Source organism: Protopterus annectens, chromosome 2.part0 (genome assembly GCF_019279795.1).
Source record: "Protopterus annectens isolate FY-2018-M chromosome 2.part0, PAN1.0, whole genome shotgun sequence".
Classification (NCBI taxonomy): Eukaryota; Metazoa; Chordata; order Ceratodontiformes; family Protopteridae; genus Protopterus; species Protopterus annectens.
Genome location: NC_056728.1, coordinates 505,301,774 through 505,322,701, shown reverse-complemented (window position 1 = coordinate 505,322,701; position 20,928 = coordinate 505,301,774). Strand labels below are relative to the sequence as shown.

Genomic DNA, 20,928 nt, shown 5'->3' with positions numbered 1-20,928 from the left:
TTTACTGGATTTGTCTTTCTTCCCTATAATGTCTGAGAAGGTAAAGTCTGGTTTCAAGCGTTGTCAGTGTGGCCAGAAAATGTCGGTCACTGACAACCATAGTTCCTGCGTCTACTGCCTTGGCCCTCTCCACTTACAAGAGGATTGCTCCATCTGTCACTCTTTTAGTGGGAGGGTCATGACAGATAGGCGCAGGAAACTAATGGACAGAGGTCTATTGAAACCTGCTTTCCAAGAGGCTCTGGATGCTTCTGACCAGGCATCGAAGTCCTCTAAGGAGTCGAAGACGTCGGAGCCTAAGTCATCGGCTCCGAGCTCTTCTTCAAAGGTTAGATCACCGGTTCCACAGACTTCGGGGCCGAGTGTTCAACTGGTATCGGTTCCTGAGCCTCGAGTCTTGGAACCGGTGATGGAGCTCCCTCCTTCGACCTTATTGAGGTCGGCTCCGTCTTCCGTTGCTTCGACCCGTTCTTCCTTCAAACATTCGGATGTCGATGTGGATCGCGTGGTGCAGAAGTTATTGGAGCATTCGGCCCTCTCCAAACTTATTTCGGTTTCCACCCAGTTGGTGTCGAAACTTGAAGGCCTCCCTGTATCTCCATCCATTCCTCCTCCGAGACCGATTCAGTCTTTGGAGCCGGAAGAGGCTGATCTACTGATTGTGGAGCCCTCGGGTCCAGAACCGCCTTTCTCGGTCTGTTCCTCACCTCGACTCCGTCGGACCCGTACCGGAGTCTCGAGCCGACGGTCTGTTCTTGGTTCCGGGGCCGAGAGTCGAACCGGCGGTCGGTTCCGACTCTCCCTCGGGCCTCGGCGGATCGATTCGGCTCCGTCCTCGGGTCGATGCCTTCGTGCCTGTGTCGGGATTCTTCCCATTTCTTCGAACCGGGGACTCTTCGATGCGGGACCGGGAGCGCTCGACCTGATGAGGAAGGTGTTGTCTACCCAGACAACCACATCAGTGGAAGCAGTCTCTCCTCCCCATAAAGGGCCTTTGTCTTCATCTGCACCCACGGCCACATCCAAGCGTCGGGCACCAGTGTCTCAGCCACCCCTGGAGGGTGCCTCCTCTTCCTCCGAGGCTTCTTCGGATGCTCCCCACGAGGAAGTCCCTAGGAAGAGATTGTGTAAGAGGAGACACTTGGATTCTCCACAGGAATCCTTGACATCTGATACTGACTTAGATGAGTCAGAGGGGTCCCCTAAGTCACCTTCAGAAGATGTCTCTTTTGGACATATTGGAGATCCTGAAGCAGAGAGGTGACTGGCAGTCCCTTCCCCCTTCTGAGGATGAGTCAGTTCTGCTGAAGGCATTTGGTGCTCGCCCTTCCTCCTCCTGGGTCACTCCGCCCTTCGACGAACTAATGGAACTAATTGCTCGAAGGGCGTGGGAGGCTCCTGACACAGTGGAACCTGTTCCAAGGAAACCTAACAAATACATCACAGCACCTCAGGATAAGTCCTACCTTACAAAAGGAGTTCCAGTAGACGCTATGGTGGTGGCAGCAGCCACGAAAAAGGAGATGTCGGAGTCTTCGTCTGTCCATCCTCCTAATAAAGACTCTAGGACGATGGATAGATAGGGAAGCGCATTTTTAGTTCAGCGGCTTTTTCCATGCGGTCCCTGAACTATTTGACCCATTTTACACGTCTACAGAGGGATCTAGTCAAAGAGTTGGGAGATACCCTCCAGGGTGCTACAGATGCAGCTGTCTCAGAGAAAGTGACAGCGCAACTTAATACCCTAACATCGATTGTTAACTCGTCCATGAGGCTGATTTCCTACGCAGCCGAAGGTTCGAGTAGGGCAGCAGCTTCAGCGATTGCTCTTCGTAGACAATCCTGGATGCGCCTATGCTCCTTTGCGGAAGCCTTCAAGTCTTCCTTTACAAACGCCCCATTTGACGGTGCCACTCTCTTTGGCCCCAAGGTAAAGGAGACCCTTACCCGGTGTGAACAAGAGGGAAAGACTCTGTCTGCTGTCGGAGTCCATTTTTCCACCCCAACCAGACCATACCCCAAAGGGCAACGCGGTGGAAAATGTGGTTTCGAAAACCCCAAGGATCTTTCTCAGGCACACAGGGTGATGCCCCCTCTAGAGGCAGAGGAGGGGGCAGAGGTGGAAGACGCCGCCCTGGCGGCAGAGGGGGTCCGCAACATCAAGGTGACAGGGAAACACTCCCTGGTAAACCTTTCCAGCACTCCTGAGAGGAGGCCCGACTGTCCTGCTCTGGAGGCAGTCGGGGGTCGCTTAGCTTTATACCCTCAGGCCTGGCAAAATATAACTACAGACAAGTGGGTAAAAAGCGTGGTTACCAGAGGTTACAACATACCCTTCCTATCCCATCCCATCCCAAAGAAAAGACTCCCAGATGTACCGCCCCATCTGCGAGAGCCAGCAGCTATAGAAATTTCAAAGCTGCTAGAAAAAAAGAGTCATCCAACCAGTCCCAGCGGACCAGCAAGGATTCGGGACTTACTCAAGGTTCTTTTAGTTCCAAAGAAAACAGGGGACTGGAGGCCCATTCTAGACCTAAGCTACCTCAATACTTTCGTCAGGAAAGAAAAGTTCGAATGGTCACGCTTCAATCGATCCTTCCATTCTTACAGAAGGACGAGTGGATGTGCTCAATAGATCTAGAGGATGCATACTACCACATCAAAATGGCCAGGGCATCCAGAGATCATTTGCTTCGGCTGGGAGCCAGTCACTTTCAATTCGAGCCCTGCCCTTTGGTCTGACCTCAGCCCCCAGGGTCTTCACCAAATGCATGGCAGTGGTAGCGTCTCACTTGAGACGCCAGGGATTCCAGGTGTTTCCGTATCTGGACGACTGGCTCCTTTCGCCACCACCCAGCGTCAACTACTGCAGGCCAGAGACTTTGTTCTTCAACTGTGTGTTCACCTAGGGATCTCCGTAAACTTCGGAAAATCCTTACTTCAGCCTTCACAAAATATCTTGTTCATAGGAGCAGAATTAAACACACGTCAGTTGATTCTGAGGCTTCCCCCAGAAAGGATATTATCACTTCAGACTCATACGTCTTCTACTCTTGTCAAGGAAATCTCCTGCAAAACTAGTACTGAAGGTGTTGGGCCTCATGTCAGCCTCCCTTATTGCAATTCCCCTGGGAAGGCTGCACATGAGAGTCCTACAATGGCTACTGTTTGCACAATGGTCGTTTCAACAACTACCTCTAACACATGAGATTCTTATAACAAAGACATGCAAAACAGATCTAAACTGGTGGCTTCAAACGTGCAACCTTTCCAAGGGGAGGCCGTTTGTGCTACCCACGCCCACAGTTACGGTGACCACGGACGCTTCCCTAATAGGGTGGGGGGGCATCTTTCAGGGACAGACAGTCCAAGGCGAATGGACCAATTTGGAGTACAATCTGCACATCAATGTTCTAGAGTTGAGGGCAGTGTTTCTAGCGTTGCAACACTTTGCTCCCCTTCTTCCTCTAGGGACTATTGCAGTTCAGACGGACAACATGTCTGTAGTCTGGTACATAAACAAGCAAGGGGGAACCAAGTCCTATCAACTATGCAGAGAGGCCATGAGAATTTGGCAGTGGGCGGAGTCCATGGGTCGCTTTCTAATAGCAACGCACATCCCGGGGTCATCCAACGTCATAGCCGACAGGCTGAGCAGAGCAATTCTGTTACCGCACGAGTGGTCCCTAAAACAGTCAGTGGCGAAAAGGATTTTTCGCACGTGGGGCCAGCCTTCCTGCGACCTGTTTGCGTCTCCAATGAATGCCAAATGCAGGAGCTACTTTTCCCTATTACCCCCTCCAGGGGAAGTCCCCAGGGATGCACTGGTTTACGATTGGCCTCCGGGACTCCTGTACGCATTTCCTCTGATATCAAAGTTTCTCCAGAAAGCCAGGAACCTACACAGGACGATAATCCTCATTGCTCCATTCTGGCCTCGTCAAATTTGGTTTCCCTTCCTGAAGATACACTGCATTCGGGGACCCTGGATTCTGGACCCAGAGCCAGATCTATTGACTCACTCGTCAGAGGTTCCCCATCCCGCGCTCCGGTCACTCCATCTAGCAGCTTGGCTGCTCCAATTCCCAACTTAGCCAGGTCTGATCTTTTGTCACCAGCAGTCCAGGATATATTGGTGGCTTCGCATAAAGCTTCCACTACTAAAACATATACTAGCAAATGGAAGCGATTTGTATTCTGGGCAAATACACACCATGTGGATCCTTTTATAGCTCCTTTGAATAAGATATTAGAGTTCTTAACGGACTTATTTCATCAGGGTGCTTCTCCTGCTACTCTAAGAGTTCAATTGGCTGCCATTTCAATTTCCATGTGGAAGAATGTGGAGCTCCTGTTATGGCTCACAGACTTTGTAAAGCCTTTTTAAAAGGAGTTTTTCATATTAGACCACCGGTCAGATCTCCGACGTCACCTTGGAGTCTAAATTTATTGTTATCTAAAGTAATGTTGCCCCCTTTTGAACCCGCCTCTTCTTGCCCATTAAAATTTTTGTCCTGGAAAACTCTCTTTCTGGTAGCCATTACTTCCGCTAGGCTTAGTATCTGAACTTCAGGCTCTCTCCATCAAGCACCCTTATTTGATCTTTCACTCTGACAGAGTTTCTCTTCGAACCAATTCATCCTTCCTCCCTAAAGTGTGTTCTATTAACAATATTAATCAGTCCATTGAATTACCCACTTTCTTCAAAAACCACTCCAACAAAATGGAGTATATGTTACACAAATTGGATGTTCACAGACAGCTAAGATTTTATTTGGATAGAACAAAAGATCACAGAAAAACAGATCAACTCTTTGTGGCTTTTGCTGATAGCAGGAAAGGACTTGCAGTTACCAAAAGAACTCTTTCTAAATGGTTAACGGATTGTATAATCTATGTCTACAATTCTTCAAATCAACCCCTTTTACACAAACCCAAAGGACATTCCACCAGGTCAGTGTCTACGTCTTTGGCTCATGCAGCTCGCCTACCACTGGACGCTATTTGTGCGGCTGCTACTTGGTCTAAGCCACATACATTTATTTCTCATTATAAAGTAGACAAGGTTTCTAGGGACAGGGCAACCTTTGGTTCCACTGTGCTCAAGAACGTCCTCCCGTGAGTTCCTCAGGATCAAGGAGCTAGGGACGCTACCCATGTGTAACAACAAACGGCGAGATTGAACACTATCACATATAGAAGTTATGTCCTTACCATAACGTTCCATGTGGAGTGTTCATCTCGCCTTTGTTCTTACAGTCCCACCCTCCCACCCTTAGGAAGAACGTTCTTTGATGCCTGGCCAGGAGCATTCTGCTACTGTTACGATATTGTGTACATAGTTGGCATATATATATATATATATATATATATATATATATGTGTCTGTTTAGATATATATATAGTTATCTGTAGATTCTTTCTATACATATGTGTATAAGCATGAATGTGCTATTCTGTAGATTGGTTTGCTTGCAAACTAGATCTGAGGTAAAGGCAGAGGGGGATTGTGGGTATTAGATTGTCTCGAGCTTCTTCTCGATGCAGAGCTTGCAAGAGGCCGGCACGGAGCCGAGGATCGGCTCCGAACCCATGTGTAAGAACAAAGGCGAGATGAACACTCCACATGGAACGTTATGGTAAGGACATAACTTCTATTTATCCTCCTATGGTGTATTTGCTTGCAACTACTGTTTTTTGATTACATTGCATTGCTTGAATATATTTATATATATAATTTATGTATTGCCTTCCTTCTGGGGGCACCTGACATCTGGGGCAAGAAAAGACTGAAGAATATGGCGTCGGCTGTGTCTTATATACCCCTGTCGCACTGACGTCAGGAAAGAAAGCGACAACAACCGACGCCGGACCAAGACTTTGGAATTCGGCCAACTGAGGGACCGCCTGACGGCAGAGAACCCATATGTGATTACTGCAGCTGTATTAGCACTCGAACATCTACATTTATGGTAGGTACAAAACTGTACTTTCTTAATAATCTAACTGTTTATGTAATATAGCTGTTTTTTTCCTCAGTACTAAACGTGATACTAGTCTTAAATACTTGAACTGATAGGCCGTAAGGTCTTGATCTCTCAGTGCTGCATTGCACGTGCATTTGGAACGCTAATGCAATAAGTTGTGTCGCTATCTTTCCTACAGCCTTATAATGTGTTTTTATCTGTTTTTATAGTGTCAGCCTGGGTTTTTGACTCGGATAGGTTCCTAAAACACCAGTTGAGGTGTATATGCATAATTATTTGTTGTAACTAAAAACGCAGCAGTATCAGTACTGAATTTGCATGTATATTTAGAACGCTGCCATTATATGCTGTTTAGCTTTGTTTCCGATAGTCTATACAGCGTTTAAATCTGTTATTGGAGTATTTCTTTAGGTTTATGCTTCCTATAAGCATATAAGCAGGAACTGCGGTAGAATATGGTTATTTAAGAATATTTGACTTAAACGTAACTACTTAAGGCTACCTGGCTGCCTCACTATCAAATAGAGGCGTATACACTGTTACAAACACACTTATCATTAAAGTTGCATTTAAACTATTGCAATGAAGACTCGCTACCTCTAAGTAGCCATAGTGTGCTCTTTTTTCAGGAAACTGTAATGTTTTAAACCTCTACTTATTCATTTTTTTTAACTTATATGAAACATTGTTTGAAGCCAGTTGTAGAAATGCTATGCTGAAAAGGATGTATATTTTATTACTTTCAACACCCTAAAACTGATTTTGTTTGTAACAAGTAGTGTATTGATAGATCTGCTTGACCAGAGGTTGATCCCTATGCCTGCATGAATCTCACGCTGTTTGTATGTTTAATTCCAGGAGGCTCTCCCTCTAACTAAACCAAACGAACCTCGCCAAGAAAAGAGTAATTCCTGTACCTACTGCCCAAGGATACCTACCTGGGAGTGGACTATCTTATTTTAAGGTTAAGACCTGAAATTTGTACCTATATCTAAATATTATTAGTGTGTGCTCTGGGTCCAAAGGCACCTCTAGTTCTTATCCCATAGCCATAAACTACCCTTAATTCTAACTCTAAAGCACAGTCCTATCAGTTAGTGTGCTTATAGTGCTATACTCTTGCCCACACTATTTCTCCTAGGTTCCCCCTTACTATTGTCCTATAGCCCATTTAACAGTTTAACCATTAAAAATAAATAAAATTGAACATATTTCAGATAAATATGAGCCACCTTCTTATCACATAATTCTTACCTTAGCCCTCCACATGTTTGAATTGAATTAGCCCTGCTTGAAATCCCTCCCAGTTTCCTTATGAAACAGAGGTTATAAATAGCACTACAGCTACCATAATTTTCCCAGAACTTCCGGTGCTTTTAGACCCAGTCGGCGTCCTTCTCTCTCAACTGGTATGTTATCTGCCACATTTTAAATACATTCATTGTTTAAACTGCCTCTATTCTTAATAATCTAACTGTTTATGTAATATAGCTGTTTTTTTCCTCAGTACTAAACGTGATACTAGTCTTAAATACTTGAACTGATAGGCCGTAAGGTCTTGAGTCTCTCAGTGCTGCATTGCACGTGCATTTGGAACGCTAATGCAATAAGTTGTGTCGCTATCTTTCCTACAGCCTTATAATGTGTTTTTATCTGTTTTTATAGTGTCGGCCTGGGTTTTTGACTCGGATAGGTTCCTAAAACACCAGTTGAGACGTATATGCATAATTATTTGTTGTAACTAAAAACGCACGCAGCAGTATCAGTACTGAGTTTGCATGTATATTTAGAACGCTGCCATTATATGCTGTTTAGCTTTGTTTCCGATAGTCTATACAGCGTTTAAATCTGTTACTGGAGTATTTCTTTAGGTTTATGCTTCCTATAAGCATATAAGCAGGACCTGCGGTAGAATATGGTTATTTAAGAATATTTGACTTAAACGTAACTACTTAAGGCTACCTGGCTGCCTCGCTATCAAATAGAGGCATATACACTGTTACAAACACACTTATCACTAAAGTTGCATTTAAACTATTGCAATGAAGACTCGCTACCTCTAAGTAGCCATAGTGTGCTCTTTTTTCAGGAAACTGTAATGTTTTAAACCTCTACTTATTCATTTTTTTTAACTTATATGAAACATTGTTTGAAGCCAATTGTAGAAATGCTATGCTGAAAAGGATGTATATTTTATTACTTTCAACACCCTAAAACTGATTTTGTTTGTAACAAGTAGTGTATTGATAGATCTGCTTGACCAGAGGTTGATCCCTATGCCTGCATGAATCTCACGCTGTTTGTATGTTTAATTCCAGGAGGCTCTCCCTCTAACTAAACCAAACGAACCTCGCCAAGAAAAGAGTAATTCCTGTACCTACTGCCCAAGGATACCTACCTGGGAGTGGACTATCTTATTTTAAGGTTAAGACCTGAAATTTGTACCTGTATCTAAATATTATTAGTGTGTGCTCTGGGTCCAAAGGCACCTCTAGTTCTTATCCCATAGCCTTAAACTACCCTTAATTCTAACTCCAAAGCACAGTCCTATCAGTTAGTGTGCTTATAGTGCTATACTCTTGCCCACACTATTTCTCCTAGGTTCCCCCTTACCATTGTCCTATAGCCCATTTAACAGTTTAACCATTACAAATAAATAAAATTGAACATATTTCAGATAAATAAGAGCCACCTTCTTATCACATAATTCTTACCTTAGCCCTCCACTTGTTTGAATTGAATTAGCCCTGCTCTGCTTGCCCTCACTGCATTCGGGCTCGCTCCGCACCCTTTCCTGCCCCCAATTCCCACCCGCCCCCACTACCTCTACATTTATAGGCACTCAGCCACACCCCTTCTACTACCACAACCTATCAACTCTATTATCACTTCTCCCTCCCTTCTATCCTCCCCACCAATCAGCAAATAACCCACACTACCTCCCCACCCACCTCCCTTCCCCCTCTAACTTCACATCACCTTTCCCTGTACTTGCTTCTCACAATAGTTAACCCAAACTTGCATATTACCAAAATGTTGCTATATACCCTATTACCCACCCTCATTGTAACCTATATCCTAACTATGAATGAAACCCAACAACTTACCAGGTATCACTGCCCTGTAGGACACACTATGTCCCCAAATGAAAAAACAGCCTTTTTCAGTTATACATTACACCAGGACACTATAATGAGACATAACTTACCCTCACTTATTATTCAACACAGCAATAACCCATGCCACATTGGTACCAAAGCCAAATTTTATGACAAACTTTTAAATAAACTTATGAAAACCATTAAAGAGTATAGACTAAGCCTTATAATCTGTGGAGATATTCACCCCAATCCAGGCCCTATTACCCCTAACTTACCATCTAATAGAGACAGCTATAACAAGAACATAATCAGTAGACCTACCAACTCCCTCTTGATCTGTCATCTTAATATAAGAAGTATAAACAAAAAAATACATGAACTTCATGCCCTCTTAACTGTATATTCCCCTGAGATATTATGTCTATCTGAAACCTGGCTGAAACCGTCTACCACCGATAATGAAATCCTTCCACCTGGCTACAGTCTACACAGACTAGATTGGACTAAGAGGAAAGTTGGGGGAGTAGCTGTCCTCTATAAATCCAAACTGAATGTAACTACTGAAATTATTCAGCCACCTCAAATCAATAATTCCGAAATATTAGCTACCAAATTTCAACTGAACAAAAGTAAAAGCATTAATATTATCTGTATGTATATTCCCCCAGGAAACAATGTAACTACACTTGAGGACACCCTTTACTGGCTATCCTCTCAGTATACCCAAGAAACCCTAGTCCTGGGGGACTTTAACATAGATTGGGGCACCTGTTCATCAAAATCCCCCTCCATTCATATCAACCTCCATGAATTCTCTCAAACAATAGTTACCCCCACCATTATTGGCAAACACTCCCAAAAAGAGAATATACTGGACTGGATACTTGTAAACAGTAACCCCCTAATGTACACTGCAGGTACCCTCTTAGATGATCTAAGTGATCATCTCCTGACTTATATAATTAAACAAAAAGCTATTACCCCACAACAACCCTTGTTTAGGAAATTCAGAAGCAAAAGAGACCTTGATCCTGCTAAACTTCAACTGGAACTTAAAACCTGCAACTGGACTATACTAAAGCATCTCCCATTAGATGAAGCTGTAACCTATTTTAATAACAAATTTATTGAAATCCTAGACCTGCATGCTCCTGCCCACCTAATAAGAACAAAAGGTAATAACATACCTTGGCTTTCCAAAGATACAAGAACAAAAATTAACAGTAGAAATAAACTATGGACTATCTGGCGATCTACCAAAAATCCCCATGATCACAATAAATATAGACATGCACGGAATGAAACAAAAAGACTTGTACTACTGGATAAAAAACACTATTACAGTAGGCTACAGATGAATAACCAAAACAATCCTCAAAAATTCTGGGCTGGGATCAATAAATTACTGTATCCAGGTAAAACATCAACACCCAACCCAGCTGCCAACTCAAATAAAACCCCAGAACAGGTTGCAGATAGTTTCAATCATTTCTTTACTGAAACTATTCAAGCTCTAGCCACCCAACTACCTCAAAATTCCCTTGATGAAATTAACACTAAATCCAACAGCCAAAACCTATTCTGCTTTCAGCCTGTATCAACCTCCTTTATATGCAAGCTAATCAAAAAACTAAAACCCACCACCCTATCTGCTGACCAACTCTCAGCTGAATATCTACAAATGACAGCAGATGCTATCGCCTTTCCAATCTCTATCCTCATCAACCGGACCATATCAGAAGCCAAAATTCCCAATATCTGGAAAATATCTTATGTGATTCCATTACATAAAGGAGGTCCCTCTACCGAATACTCCAATTATAGGCCTATAGCCATACTCTCCCCACTTGTTAAGATCATGGAGAAATGTATACATAGACAACTTATGCAACATTTACTCCAGAATGACCTGATGGCTAATACCCAACATGGCTTTCGGCCACATCATAGTACAACCACTGCCCTACTGTCCTTTACTAACACCATTAATAATAACCGCAACAACAACCGCACCTCGTTTGCCCTCTTCCTAGATCTTTCCAAGGCTTTTGACATGGTGAACCATCAACTAATGATTAAGACCCTGCAAACTCTCAGTCTACATCCCAGTGCCCTTCTCTGGTTTAAATCCTATCTCAATGACAGGCAACAAGCAGTCCTCTGGCAGAATAAGCTCTCAAATCTATTACCCAACACTATCGGAGTTCCACAAGGCTCCATACTAGGACCACTGCTGTTTTCTATCTTTATTAATGATCTCCCTACTATCATACCGAACATCAGCTGTATCCAATATGCTGATGACTCCACCCTGATCTACTCTGCCACATCTCCAGATGACCTAAAAATGGATACTCAGGCTACTTTTACTGTTATAGAAAACTGGCTATCCAAACGTTGCCTACTACTAAATCCCAAAAAAAACAAAATGCTCATATTTCCACCAACCCAAAGGTCTATACCTTACTCCTTTACCATACAAGCTAATGATGGGACAGTCATTTCCCCGGACCCCAATACCAAACTACTAGGTGTCACTATAGACAATTACTTAAAATTTGACCTCCATGTGAACCAGACAATCAAAACCATCAACAGAAACCTTGGTTCACTCTACAGAGTCAAAACCTTCCTTACCCCCATAGCTAAAAAGCCATTGCACGCTCGCACCTACTCTCAACACTCCTATATGCCTCCCCCTTCTAGCAAACATAAGTAAATCCGAACTAAATAGACTTACTACCTGCTATAATCACATCGCCAGGTTTGCTACGGGCTCTCCTTTCAGAACCCATCACTGCATTAACCTCAAACAGCTTGGATGGTTGGAATTTCCCAATCTCGTCAAGTACAACTTTCTAATATTGGCTAATAAAATCCTAAAGAACCCAAAAAAACACTCCAGCCCTTAGTAACTATATCCTGTTGCATAAAAACACAAGACTGCTACGTTCATCCAATAAGTTACAAATACAAACAACTAGAATTAACAATGCTGCTGGCATGGCCCTATTTGCAAATTCTGTAAGCAGAACCTGGAACAAACTACCAGGTGCCATTACCATGCTCTCCTCCCCAGACCTATTGAAGGCCTCAATTAAACAACATCTGGAACTAAAATGGATATGCCACTGTGACAAGCCTGACTAAAATGAATATGCCACTGTGACAAGCCTGACTAAATCAACATAATGTATGTAATTACATAGCTAATTTGATATTGTTTATCTACTACAAACTTTAAAATGGAACATTGACTGTCTGTATGTACTTCTACCTGTATTCCCTTCTAACTACACCTATAACTAAAATTATAATACTATATATAATCAATGTTTTTTCTTCTTTCTCAACTATTTTTTGTTCTTGTATTGTGTCTGGAGCTTATCTCCCCGGGCCTCCACTGAAAATGGACTTTGATTCCAGTCAGACTAACCCGGTCAACAAATGTAAAATAAATAAAAATAAAAATAAAATGTTATTCTCTCATTTTCACTATTCCCATTTTGACATTTTTGCTGTGTGAAAAATGTTATACTTGACAGTTTACAAATCTTTATAGATATAAAAACCACGGGGATCCTTGCACCAGAAGTCGTACACTAGAAAAGATCCACACACGGGTACCAGATCAAGGTACCCGTGTGTGAAGATCAAGGTACCCGTGTGTGGATCTTTTCTAGTGTACGACTTCTGGTGTAAGGATCCCCGTGTTTTTTTTTATCTATTTGTAGTTTTTCCTGTTTGGGTTTCTTCAGTTTACAAATCTTCTAAGTTTTAATCTTTGTCCCTCTGAAAACATTAGTCTCATCATGAATATGTGCTTGAACTCTCTTCTGTCTTTCCAGTTCTGGTACTACCAATCTTTCCTCCTTTTCCAATTTATGCATTATCTTTTTTACCTTTACTAAAGGAAGTCCAATTTTCCTTTGGCTTGTATTAGTCAGGCCTTTCTTAAAGTCCTCAGGCTGTATCTGTAGCCTTTGCTTACCTTCCCTATCTCTCTGTAGTTATTGAAGCCAATCTATGTTGACATTCAAAATTAGTTGTTTATATATAGCCAGTTCACTTATGTTTGTGATAAAACTTTTTATAGACTTTTCAAGTTTATTACTTTCACTACTCCAACCTGTTCCAAAATTTCAAAATCTTTTGGACAAATCAACAATTTATTTAAACGTTTTATTTTCACATCCCTTTTGCTGCACAAAGTCAGCTGAAAAAGACAATTTTAAACCCTTTGTCGTTTTATTTTCATTTTTTGGAAGCAAGATATTTTCACAGCACCCTCCGGTTGCCTTTGCAGTTTTGCATTCTTGGTCAAATCATGACTTTTTGTTTCAGATATTTAAAACCCTGGAAGAGTGTCTTATTTACTTTCTTGTGTTGTTTGTTGACCATTTAATTGTTCAGACACATTTCCTGAAAAGGCCACCACTAACTTTTCTAGAAATTAGTGCTTTTTAATAATGCTCTACAATTTTAAAACAATTTCTGTTTGCACTGCTTGTTGACTGGCCTATGTGTGTACTTGTTTGTGGTGATGACACACACTTGCTTTTGTTAGCCATTCTACCTCACGAGCAAATTATAGTTTAACACAGTGTCAAAAGAGTTATAGAAAATACATTTCACAACACTCAGAGTTTTATGTTGCAAATCTCTAGCATAACTCCAACAGAAAATAATCCTCTTTCACTGCCACAGGAAAGCAAATCTCATAAAGGTGTATAATTTTAGTCTTTATTTTGTAGAAATAGCAGTTCTGTGGTTTAAACAACTTGACACACAGACTTTTTTGGTTTACGCTTCTCATATACTCTGCCCTTGTTCACTAGTTCAGACACCACTTTTTTTTAAGTTTTTAGTGTTGTGTGAGGTCCTCCATTTATATGTCCTAGACACTAAACATCACTCTTTCTGTCGCAGTCACTATTCATTATGTTGGGTTTACACTTTCCCAAACAGTTACTTTAAAAACAACAACATTACCCCATTAGATTTTTATTGTTAGTACACCACCCTTTTCCTACCACAGCATTCTCTTTTCTTTTGTAGGCATTGGGTGTTCACCAGTGTAGAAATGTTACTGGGTTTACATTTGTGAAGCTGTATTTTTAACCTTGCAGGACAACCTGTGACTACTTTATATACTTTATTCATAGTCATTGGACCAAAATTGATTAAATTACAGTTCAAAATACTCTAAGCAGTTACTATTTTCCAATGTATGCATTTCATAATTTTCTGACTTATTTTCTCCAAAACCCAGGTCACAAATGTTTTGCAACAGAATCTCTCCCTCTGTCAACTAGCATTCCTTAACACAAGCATTATTCTACAACAAAATTTCCCAACACATTTTTTCATAATGCACTGCTTTGTTAGGCAAACTCTCAGCAATTGTATCCATTTGCTAGAAACACTCTCCTGCATTTGCAGTATTAACACTGTTTGCCTTTTAACTCGTTCCATCTTGTTCAATAGTTATTTTTATTTACTTTCTTCTTAGACTTCATCTTCTGTTTCTGCTTTTGGTGCGGCAGGGAAAAAGCTTAAGGATTCTTTTCAGAACAGCACAACATCCAGACACATTCTAGAAAGCTGCATATCCTTACAGTGCTTTGCATTCCATTTCTCGTGGTGGAGAAATTACTCCGGTATGGTACAAATGACGAGTCTCAAAAGCCTTTTCACAGACCAGTGGAAAAGGACAAACTTGTGCTTTTTGCAGTGGGACTGTGCCTTCCGCCCATGCTAATTACTTATTCCAACTTTGTGATCACTCTGTAGTAGGGAAAGGGCAAATTCCACTATCCCCACTGTTCACGATCTTGCACAAACTTAACACTGGCAGAAGTGATCAAATGAGTTTCATTCACTTCTGCAGGCGGCCAAAATGTTCAGTATTATAAATCTTTGATTCTATGAAGTGTTTGCATATTTATATCTATATATGTATGTGTGTATGTGTATGGATTCACTTTATAAGCTCGGAATTCTGAAATCTCGAAGTACAGAATCTCGCGCCCATAAAGTAGAAAATCCAAATACCCGAATCTACACACTCACGAAGTTCTAAATCCTGAAACCGCAAAACCGCAAAATTCAAACTCCAAACACTTTCAGACACGATTACAACACACACACACAACAAAATAAGCAAACACACCTACCCTTATGATATGCAGGGGGTCAAGCCCCCCCTGCACCCCCCTCACCCCCCCTGCTTATATATTTTAACTCTAAGGTCGCACTACATACACACAGACACAAAACACCACCACACAAACTACATTCCTATCGCACACACACATCACGGTAACAACACACACTACAGCCCCTACCCAACAACCTTAAACATAAAAACTTACCTGAATCCATGAACACAGTGCAACACCAGGACCGCTAATTCAAAATCTCCTGCATTCGAGATTTTGAATTTCGTGCTTCTGGGGTTGCGATCTTCCGATCCTTCCATTTTATGAACTCGAGATACTGAAATTCAAGATTTCAGTATTTTGAGCTTATAAAGTGTTCCGTTTGGTGTTGAATTAAGTATTATGTTATTTAATATGGAGTAGGGCACAAGTTTCTTGATAAGTGGCAAAGATGAGTTAGAAAATGTGTTCCCAGCTCCAGTACAATATATATGTTTCTTCCAGCATATTTCATTATCCAACTTATTTTCATTTTGGGATATGTGATTTTACCAGGTTTTCTCTGTTTTATAAGAATATAATACATGTTCAGATACAGTAAACACAGAATATGGGAAATTTATTTTTCATATTTTGCACATTTACAGAAAAATAGAAGTTGTATAAAAATAACATTTTTGTATGCAGACTGTTGCATGCTGACAACCACTTGAACTTGCAGTAACCAGTTGCCATCTTTTGTTTTAAAGTGACTCACATTAGTTTGTTAAGAAATGTGGATTAATTTATATTTTTGTATTTTTCTCATCAGTAAAAAAAAAAAATATATATTTTTTACATGAAACACTATTCATTTTGTCAAGATTTGCTTGCAGAATAAATTTGCATTCACAGTACCCTGTTATTTTGTTTTAAAGATGTGCACTTTTGTTTGTTTAATGTAAAAACATTGGCTGGGGATAATAGACATGTCATAGTGCAAAATGCCAGAGAGCTGATGTAACAGGCAGGGGATAGTGTCCACATGCCATGAAAAGGACTGCATAAGAAAACAAAAGCACAGTGGCTATAGGAAGAACATCACTATGCTTCCGTTTGGCAGGAGCAGTGCTAGAGCAGCATGGATGGCTGAAGGAATTCAGAACTAAGACATGCTAGAATACTTGTGTCTTTGTGTGGCCTTGTGCACAGTGCAGCAACATATATCTACAGTTAGTGGAAGGACATAGAAAGAGCAGTACACCTTAACAAAGTGGCCATAACAAGCGGTTGTGGGTGTGCCCAGATACCACTGTGAGTGTGCACAGCAAAATGGCAACCATATTCTACTTATAAATGCGGAGGGAATGTGGTAGCTAGGAAATAGAAAAGGGTGAACACCAAGCAGTGTTGAACAAAGGATAACCAATCGGCATCCATTTTCCAGCACAGTTCAACAGAGACCAGCCTCCTCAACTCACACCAGGATAAAGGTGGAGACCTCTCAGGTTCACTTTCTGGAGAGGATCCTTCACGTGCCCCTCTTGAGAGGCAAACCTGGGGAGCAGCATTGACCACTCCAGGTCGCCTTCAGCAGAAGGACCATTGTCTCCCTTTTGAACAGCAGACCAAGTGGGTACTGTTAACTCAGTGCAGGATGAAGTAGCTGCCAGAAACTGAGATGAAAATGGCCTCTTTTTTTCTACAACTAGACGTGCAGTAAGGTAATACAGTGGGGAAAAATGATCAATCACACATATGGTACAAACACAATTGCAGTTAAAAAGTGAGCAAGCACAGAACACACACAGTCCCCTGCCTGGGCAGCTGGTGTCATCTTCTGTGGCATCCAAGATAACAGTCTTCAGCAGCTAAAAAAAACAAAGCAGATATTGTTAAGCATATATGTATACAGTAGTACATAGTAATACTGTCAAAAAAACTATGTGGCACTTGCGTATTATTGCAACCAAATTTCCGAAGCCCGTAATTAGAACAGTTTTGAAGAAACCATGTCAGTTAACCTATTAAGGGTTGTGTAAACTCCTAACTGCTGTTGTGTCACACTGTTTTTCACACAGGAAGAGGAATAATGCAAAAATTCCTCTTCCCTGGTACTGTCCTGTCCCGACCCGACTTGTACACCTGACTGCTGGTTTGCAGTCAGCCTTAATGTTACAACTGATGCACGTTCCCAGTAAGCCAAGAAGTCAGGAACATGGCTCGTTCACAGAACATCACTCCCTTATTTTGAACCCTCCGTTTGCAGGTATGTGATCAGTTGTCACCCACCCTTGTTACAGCCTGGTCTGTCAGAAGGCACATTAATTCACTCCCAACTTTGAACTACTTATTCAAACGTGTACTTCTCTTTCTGGAGGTGTACAGACATCAGTCCCTGAGTCTTTTTCAGTAATGATATGTAGTTGCTGTGTATGACACAGTACTTGGTAAATGCTTTCTTGGCTTTACAGAACAGAAAACACCATTTTTTTAACCTGGTACTACACATACAAGCCTGACCGCTATACACAGTTACGATCGGTAATCAGGAATGCAGAAATTGTCCAACACGGTGCCACTGTGCAGTTTCTGGAAGACATGAAGTGCACCACGGAAGAGAATGGCATTTCTCCATTATTCCTCCTGCTGCCTCATACCTGGTGTGACACAGTACAACTTGCTTCTTAACAGACCTGTTTCAATGGTAATGTGCCTGATGTCCTTCAGGAATGCAACTGCAGTCCTGACATATGAGTTGTCCTGCCTCAGGCAGCCCTTCGGTCGGCCGGATTCCAAAGCTGGGTCCGGCGTCGGCTGATGTTGCCTCTTCCCCGACGTCAGACCGGCTGGGGTATAAAAGCATCAGCCGACGCCATCTTCTTCAGTCTTTCTTGCCGCGCGGTGCCCTAAGCAGAAGCAGTTTGCAAGTGCCGGTCGGCCAGCTCCTGTGTTTTCAGATACCGAAGTCATCAAAAAGCTAAGTACCCCGTTGGGGAACCTTTTCTTGCCTCAGCCGATGTCAGACAAAACTGAAAAAGTTAATAATTGTTTGTCTTGTGGTAAACAAATACCTCATAAGGACTTCCATTCTTACTGCCTTCCCTGCCTCGGCCCAGACCACGACGTCTCGGCCTGTGCTGCCTGTGCTTGCTTCAACAAGCGCACACTTAGGCGCCGGGCAGAATTTGCTGAAGACTTTTTTGGGGAAAATTACTCCTATATCATGCCGTCGGAACTTCCGACAGCACATGTTTCCAAAAAACGGAAGGACCGGGACCGACCTTCGCGGCCCGCGACTTCCACCGACACCACGCCTAAGCCTACCGCGAGTGCATCGGTCTCTTCGGAGGCGGTAATTCAACTGCTCCAGGCCGACGACACCGCTTTACCGCGCACTTCGGTCCCGGAGGCTTCCCCGGTGCCGGTTGTTGTTTTTCCTCCTGAAACCGAAGCCCAAGATTTGCCTGACACCATACCAGTGGACAAAGTTACTCCAGCACATGGGGCAGCTAGGCCTCCTGTGTCTATGTCCATCAAGGCCTACACATGTGCTAAGGCTGCCAGCCAGGCTAAGTCTCACCCTCCTAAATCTTTTTCACAGACTCCCACCTCGGATAAACAGATTATGACTTTAGCTGCAGATCTAATTTCTTTAATCAGGGGCTCTCAGGCTCATCCAGACAGAGGTTCTAAGCCGCCTTCAGACAAAAGGCCTAGGGTTGAGCAGACAGATACTCTTTCTTCAGATGAAGCCTCTGGTGAGTCAGGCCTTTCAGATTCCCAGGAAGAACCCTTCCCGGCCTACGAGGATTCTGATGCAGATGAATCCATTCCCTCTCCTCCTGAGGATATTTCTTTCGGGGAAATTCTACATTCCATGAGAGAGCATTTTCAATGGCAGGGCCAGGATTTCTCGGACTCCAGGAAAAGGCTTCGGACCTTCCTTAAGTTACCCCAGCACAGGCCTTTAGCTATTCCCCCAGTGTTAGATGTATTGGATAATGTGTACTCAGACTCCAGTAATTCTCCTGATTCTCTCCCTCCTGCTCCTGTCAAGCCTGACAGATATTACAGGGTTCCTGAAACTCATAAGCATCTCTTTAAGGCCCACTCTGTTGATCTAGAAACTATTTCTCAGGGGCCCAAAGGAGTGGCCAGTTCCACAACCAAGAATCCTTTGCCCGCAGACAGGGAGGCTAGGTCCCTGGAGAGGTGGGGTAAGAAAGTTTATACCTCTACCACCCTTGCCATGAGGGCTCTTAACTGTCTTTTTCATATGTTTCAGTATCAGGATTTTCTGATGGATGATTTGCAGAAAAAGTTAGCCTCTCCTGAGCCTTTAGATAGAAAGGCTTTGCAGGATTTGGTTCATAATACTCAGCAGGTTAGCAATCATTTTCTTCAGTTTGGTTATGATGTATTGGAAGCTTCGTGTAGGGCAGCTATGACAGGGCCCGTCATACGTAGACATGCTTGTTTGAAAGAACAGTCATTGCCAGATCATGTTAAAGTAAAGCTTCTAGATGCACCTCTGGAAAAAGACAAGCTATTTGGTGCTAATGCACAGGGTGTGTTGAAATCAATTGAGGAAAAGGCTAAATCAGTACAAACAGTCAAAGATTTCCTCCAGGTTCAGCCACCAAGGTTCAGCAGGAATTGGCCTTCGAAGAATTGGTCCTTTCCAGACACTGACAAGTTTCAAAGGGGAAAAAGCAGGCGTGCTCGAGGTAGAGGACAATACCGAGGCTCCTACAGGGGCCGCCAATGGCAACCAACTAATCAGAGAAGTGGCGCAGGGACTCCCACTGCTCCACAGGGACAATCACAATGACTTGTCTTTGACACCGCCGACCAAGGCTCAAAGAGAAGCTCCTTTAGGTGGAAAGTTATCCTTATTTTCAAAAAATTGGCACGTTTTTACAAAGGACGGATGGATTTTGAACATAATAGACAAAGGTTACAGGTTCCACTTCCATACCTTACCAACAAGACAAGGCATGCCAAACCTGCCACACAATCAAAGGGCAGAGGCACTCATACAAGTTTCAAAGCTGCTACAAATCAAAGCAATAGAAAAGGTTCCTCCTCAGGAACAAGGCCAGGGATTCTACTCAAGACTGTTCCTTGTTCCAAGAAAAGAAAAGCAATGGAGACCTATACTGGACTTGTCCGCTCTAAACACTTTTCTCATTGTGCCAAAATTAAAATGCTGACGTTACAGCAACTTCTTCCCATGCTGGGCAAGGGGTCTTGGCTGGTTACTCTGGACCTCAAGGAGGCATACCTGCATGTCCCAATCAGACACAGCTGCAGAAGATACCTCAGATTTCTTGCAGGGTCAGAGCATTATCAATTCTCAGCATTGCCTTTTGGCTTATCTACTGCGCCCAGAGTATTCACGAAATGCCTGGCATCAGTAATTGCACATTGCAGACTTCAGGGGATACAAATATACCCTTATCTGGACGACTGCCTTATACAAGCGGACAGCCAGCAAGCCTTGATAAGAAACTTGGACTATGTCATTCACTTACTACAGGCTTTGGGATACACAGTCAACATTCAAAAGTCAAGACTACTGCCATCCCAACAAATAATTTTTCTAGGAGCCAAACTGGACACAAATTCACAAATGGCTTTCCTCACAGAAGAAAAACAAGAACAATTACCAGATTACTTCAAAAGCCTAGCAAAGCA

At 42.6% G+C, this 20,928-nt stretch overlaps 1 protein-coding gene across 5 annotated transcripts in view; it reads left to right on the top strand.

The window, feature by feature from the left end:
- RNF170 (ring finger protein 170) overlaps nucleotides 1-20,928 on the top strand; it is a 747,148-nt gene that overhangs the window by 413,819 nt on the left and 312,401 nt on the right. Inside the window, exon 1 of one of the 5 annotated variants that reach the window (XM_044060907.1) lies at nucleotides 8,316-8,411. The exons of the other annotated variants lie outside the window; for them this stretch is intronic. The gene's annotated coding sequence lies outside the window, so the exon portion shown is untranslated. Of the gene's footprint in view, nucleotides 1-8,315; nucleotides 8,412-20,928 lie in introns of those variants that run through there. 5 annotated transcript variants of the gene reach the window in all.